The 6,253-nt window shown below is 33.8% G+C and overlaps 1 pseudogene; it reads left to right on the plus strand.

Annotated features, from left to right (window-relative positions):
- Nucleotides 1–205: 205 nt before the first annotated feature.
- Nucleotides 206–1,167, plus strand: LOC122731878 (annotated as a pseudogene).
- The last annotated feature ends 5,086 nt before the right edge of the window (nt 1,168–6,253 follow it).

Raw genomic sequence — 6,253 nt, forward strand, 5'->3', positions numbered from 1 at the left:
ACTTCTTTTGTTTCAGCTCACCATTAAAGAAATAAAGGTACCATGTATCAGAACTGCATAACTTAGTATGTTATTTCCTTCCACATCTCTCTAGTATGTGAATTATTTCTGGTTCCAATATCAACTTCTTATCAAGAAATTAATAAAGTGCTGGGAAAGTAACTACATCTTTCATAAAGCTTGATTTAAAATCTACATTGAATAAATGGTTGGAAATAATGTGACTGAGTTCATCCTTATTGGATTAACTGATTCCAGAGAAATTCAGATTATCTTTTTTTGTGCTATTTTTGGTGATTTACATGTTCACCATAATAGGTAATATTGGGATGATTGTCTCAATCCAGGTGGATTCTCATCTCCAAACCCCCATGTATTTCTTCTTGACTAACTTGTCCTTTGCTGATACTTGTTATTCATCCACCATCACGCCAAAGATGCTGGTAGACTTATGTTCTGAGACAAAGACCATATCTTTTGCTGGTTGTTTTCTGCAGATGTATGTCTTTATTGCTTTAGCAACCACTGAGTGTATCCTCTTTGGATTAGTGGCCTATGACCGTTATGTGGCCATCTGTAATCCACTGCTCTATACAGTTATCATGTCAAGGACAGTATGCCTGAAGATGGCCATTGGTGCCTACACAGCAGGATTCCTGAACTGGATGATCCATACCAGTTACATAAGTAGCTTATCATACTGTGGATCTAATACTATTGATCATTTTTTGTGATACTCCCCCAATCCTCAAACTCTCTTGCTCTGATACACAAATGAATGAAAATCTCATCTTTATATGTGCAGGATTAAATATCATTGGATCACTGCTGATGATCTTCGCTTCTTATAGCTATATCCTCTTCTCCATCATGCACATGCACTCATAAGAAGGAAGGATCAAAGCCTTCTCCACATGTGCTTCTCACTTGACAGCCATAATTTTATTCTATGGAACAGGAACGTTTGCTTACATGAAACCTAGTTCGAGTTACTCTTTAAATCAAAGCAAGGTGGCTGCTGTTTTTTACACTATGGTGATTCCCATGTTAAACTCCATTATTTACAGCCTGAGGAATGAAGAGGTGAAGAAGGCCTTAAAAAATGTGATTTCAAGAAAAAATGGCTCTTCCTTTGCTATGCTTGTTTTCTTTGCTCAAAAAAATTAATTAGAGAATAAAAATATCAAATCTGTAGAATTCAATGTTCTTTATACTTTTGATTTATGGGATAGGCTGAGTTTTATTATGATGACATTAAATTGAAAAGCATATGCACTTAATACCTAAATATGACCGTGGATTTTAGACATATGATGAATTGTTTGCATCATATTGAGCCTTCCCCTTCTCCATTATGTCAAATAGCAGTTGTCTTTAAAAAAAAAAAGGAACAAATATGAAGGAGTTAAATCCTTATAACTGAAGGGGCTGAGTGCTTCTCAAATACAATAATTAAAGTAGTTGGAATTAGCCATGTTGTTTTATTACCAACATTTGATTTTTCTTATTTTATAAATAAAAAAAACAATAGTTAATTGGATCAATTGACAACTCCTTTTTGTGTGTGTCATGGTGGTAGGGCTTGGGGGTGGGGTATTTTTGCCATAAGGAGCTCTGTGGTGTAAAAGATCCTTATTCACTACAAATTGGTATCTTTCCATCTCAATGAATTCCCTACAATACTGAAAGTTTAAGTGACTAGTCCTTGTACAAAAAAAAATATTATCATGCAATACAAGACATATTCAAATATTCCCAACTCTTATGCAGGTCCTCTATTCACTATGTCATACTGTCATTGCTTTTGTTAAATTTCTCAAATTGATATACATTCTCATGAATTTGGATATTCCTACTAGTGACACAACCTATCCTGAGTCATTACTTGCTATTTTTCCCCCCAAATTTCCCCAAATCCTACACTCTTGGATGTCCTTCTTGACATAAAAAATAACCAGTAGACTATTTGGACTTTCATTCTTTATTTCTTGTCTGAAACATTGAATCAGTTTTTCTTCTTTTTCTCTGTTTTTCCACTCTGATGTTATCCAATTAATTCTTCATTATTGCTCTGCATATATATATGTATATATATGTATATGTGTGTATATATATACATAATTACTGCAAAAGATGAGTTAAAATACTCTCATTTCTAGGATTTGATGAAATATATGTAATAGCCATTTGAAATTTATTTTAATGTTACTGAATCAATTTTGATATTTATTGAAGAACATGTGTATGTGTTTGTGTGTATGTTTGTTTAGGATTATAAGTCTGAAGGGATATTCTGTGGAAGTAATCCGGTAAAAGATAGACATTGATGACCAAAAAAGCATAAGAATAAGGGACAAGATTCAGGACTACTGAAGTTCTAAGCCCATTACACCAAAACAGACATATCAGTGATCCTAAAGGTAATTAATACAGACTGAGCTGAAACAAGGACAAGTATATTAAGGCACAATTATTCAACAGGGATATATAAAGTTTTTATTATGTGTCAGGCTCTGTTATAAGCACTGAGAGTAGAAAGGGGAAGAACAAGCATTGCTCTCAAGAAACCCCAAAGGTAAGGTTAGCCTTTCATATTTATTAGACACATATTAGGCTCCGGGCATTGTGATAAGTTCTAGGGATCTACAAACAGGCAAGAGACAGTCTCTTCTCTCAAGAAGTTTATAATCTAATGAAGGTAACATGAAAATATTTAAAAATGAGCTACATGTCAGATAAATAAAATAATTGAAAGGGATGTTGGAAGAATAAAGAAAAGTTGGGAAAAGCTTTTTTATAAAAGATAGCATTTTGGTTTGAACTTCAAAGAAACCACTAGGCAGAAATATGGAGGCAGATCTTTCAAACAATGGGGCACAGGTAGAGAAAATATCTGGATTTGAGAGATGGAGTGTCTTGTTCAGGGAAAAGTCACATCAGTGTCATTGGATCAAAAAGGATGTGGAGAATAAGGTGCAAGAAGTCTGGAAAGGGATGAGAGAGCTAGGTTAGGAAATTCTTTGAATGTTAAATGGAAAGTTTTTATTTTGTTTTAGAATAATTAATGAGACACTGGAGTTTATTGAGTTGGGGATGAGATATGTTATGAAATATTTGGACCTTTACTTTGGGAAAATCACTTTGGTGGTCGAATGGAAATACTGGAGTAAGGAACTATTTGAAGCAGGGAGATCAACTGAAAATTCTATTGCAATAGTCCATGCATGATGTGATGTGTGCATGCATCAGGATACAAGCAGTATCAGAAAAAAGGGACCCATTTATGAGAGGCGTTTTGGATGTAGAATCAACATAATTTGGCAACTGTTTGAATGTGAAGGTATGAAAGAATGAAGAGTCAAAACGACATTTGTAAGTTAGGTTGAAATTCTAGATAACTGCAAGGATGCTGGTGCCCGCATCAGTAATATCAGAATCATTTCAAGAAAATCTTGGGAAAAAAGCTGAAGACCTATGAATATATCTTCTGGAAACTTTAATGGAACATAATTTATTGACAATCAAGAAAATGGACATTCTCAAATGCATTCCTTGGATACTGTTAAGCTGAACTTGGAGATTGGCATTCTCCTGTTCATAAATAACAATAATTAATATGGACATTATATGAAAGCTTTATTTACTCTGTGTGAATATTGGAAGTGTGCTTGTGTTCATGTATGTGTATGAGAGAGAGAGACAGAGAGAGACAGAGAGAGTGTGTGTGTGTGTATTTTGATGATGATATTTCTTACTGTCTTTGAAAATCAGAATTCCATGTGTGGCTATCTTTCCCAACTCCTACTAATAGCTATCATATAAATGCACACACACACATATATCCTTGTGTTCACACACAAACATTTGTGTGTGTATGTGTGTGCATGTGTAATTTTTCTTAGGAAGTTCATTTAAGGCTGGATTAATTTCTTTTTTTCTGAGATAGTTATATTCTATTTCCCCTTTAATTAATCTTGGCAATTTATATCTTTGTAAATATGTTCTTCCATTCCACATACATAATCATTTTTACTGGTGTATAATTGGGATAAATAGCAATTATATTGCTTTAGTTTAATCTTCATTGGTAATATATTTAACCATGATTTTTGGTAGTGGTCATTCAGTTTTCTTCTTTTAAAAATCTAATTAACAGGGGCAGCTAGGTGGCGCAGTAGATAGAGCACCAGCCCTGGATTCAGGAGGACCTGATTTCAAATCTGGCCTCAGACACTTAACACTTACCAGCTGTGTGACTCTAGGCAAGTCACTTAACCCTCATTGCCCTGCCATGAAAAAAAAAAAAAAAACAAACAAAAATCTAATTAGCCAATGATTCATCAATTTTATTGCTTTTTAAATAAATTAGATCCTAGTTTTATTAGTTATTTCAATTATTTTAACTTTCAATTTTATTAATCTCTCCTTTGGTTTTCAAAAATTCTTTTTGTGTTTGAGAATATTTAAATTTGTTTTGTTTTGTTAGTTGCATGCATTGATTTGCTCTTCTTTTACACATAAATGCAGAAAAGCAGATAATAAATCTATCATTTTTAGATTATAGTGCAATTAAAATTGCATTCAATAAAGGGACTTGGAAGAATAGATTAAAAATTAATTTGAAACTAATTTATCTAATTCTAAAGAATGAATGGGTAGGGGGCAACTAGATGGCGCAGTGGTAAAGCAGCAGCCCTGGATTCAGAAGTACCTGAGTTCAATTCCGGCCTCAGACACTTGACACTTACTGGCTGTGTGACCCTGGGCAAGTCACTTAACCCTCATTGCCCTGCAAAAGACAAAAACAAACAAAAACAAACAAACAAACAAAAAAGAATGAATGGGTAAAAGAACCAAACATAGAAACAATAAATGGTACTAATGTTGTGGGAAATTCCGACGGAGAAACCCAAATGGCACTCAGGAATAAGGAAGAGCAGTTTATTGTCGCAACGGCACAAAGCAGAGTCGCCTCTGATACTCTGGGCAGCCAACAAGTGTCAAAGCCGCAGTTTTTATATCTCTTAAGCGTGAAAATGCATGCAGGTTTTCACAGGTACATTGTGGTGAGCTACTTAGCAGACAGGAAGGCATATTTCAGTAAACAGAGGCATAAGTCAGGAAGTTGGTACTAAACCAAAGACTTCAGAGGAACAAATAGTAAGTTCTACTTTCATTTTGGGGGTCTCAACTCAGGCCTCAGTTTCATCCCCTGTATTTTCCAATATTACTAAAAATAATTTAGCAAACAAAAAATAATTCAAACAAGGAAACAACATACTTTGAGGCATGCTTCCAAAGGAGTATTTAGAGGAAAATTATATCTCTAAATGTGTATGTCAACAAAAAGAGGAGATTCAGCTCAATAAATTGGATATGTAACTAAAAACAAAACTACGAAAATAATAAAATTTTAAAATTCTCAATTAAACTCCAAAATAAATATCTTTAAAATCAAAGGAGAGATTAATAAAATTGAAAGTTAAAAATCAACAAATAAATAAAAGAAAAGATGGATGACATTATAAGAGAATGTCACAAAGAATGACATAAAATGTATATGGTAAAAGAAGTACATCACCAGTAATACATAGAAAACATTTCAGAAATTCCTGACTTTTTTTGAGTGGCCCTGGAAAATCGGACTCTCTGAGATACAAGATATCAGAAAATACATGGAAAAAAAAAAACACACTTGTCAATTCAATGAACCATAATGATGGCATGAAGAAAGTATTAGAAGAACTCAAATTTGGTAAATTACTGGATATTAAAAAACAGACATTCTGCAACTTGTCAGAAGTTCAGAATATTCACAAGTTTAAAATATCTCACCTTTTACCCTTTGTCACCAACCTGTTCCTATCCGCATGGACCAGTAGCTGAGGATGAACAACAGGAACATAATTCACTTTTCTCTCATATGTATCTGACTGGCTATATGGAGCCAAGGATATCAAGCTAGCACTTCTTTTTAGAAAACATACCCTATAACCAATGTTACTTGGGCTAAACTACATTCTCTCTTAAAGAAACTCTATCTTATTGTGACTGATCTCACTTGAGTGCTGCCAGAGCAGCAGCATTATTGAGACAAATCGTGTATTCCTTTGTCCCATAGCTTTATTTTTCTGTACCTTTTTTCTCTATCGGCACAATCCAGAAATTGAAACTTTCATATGGTTCTTCTGTACAGAAGAAATACTAACTCTTTTTTAATCTTTGTTGTTAGGTCACTAAAATGTAACACCAT

The sequence above is a fragment of the Dromiciops gliroides genome, chromosome 6 (genome assembly GCF_019393635.1).
Source record: "Dromiciops gliroides isolate mDroGli1 chromosome 6, mDroGli1.pri, whole genome shotgun sequence".
In the NCBI taxonomy this organism is placed as follows: Eukaryota; Metazoa; Chordata; class Mammalia; order Microbiotheria; family Microbiotheriidae; genus Dromiciops; species Dromiciops gliroides.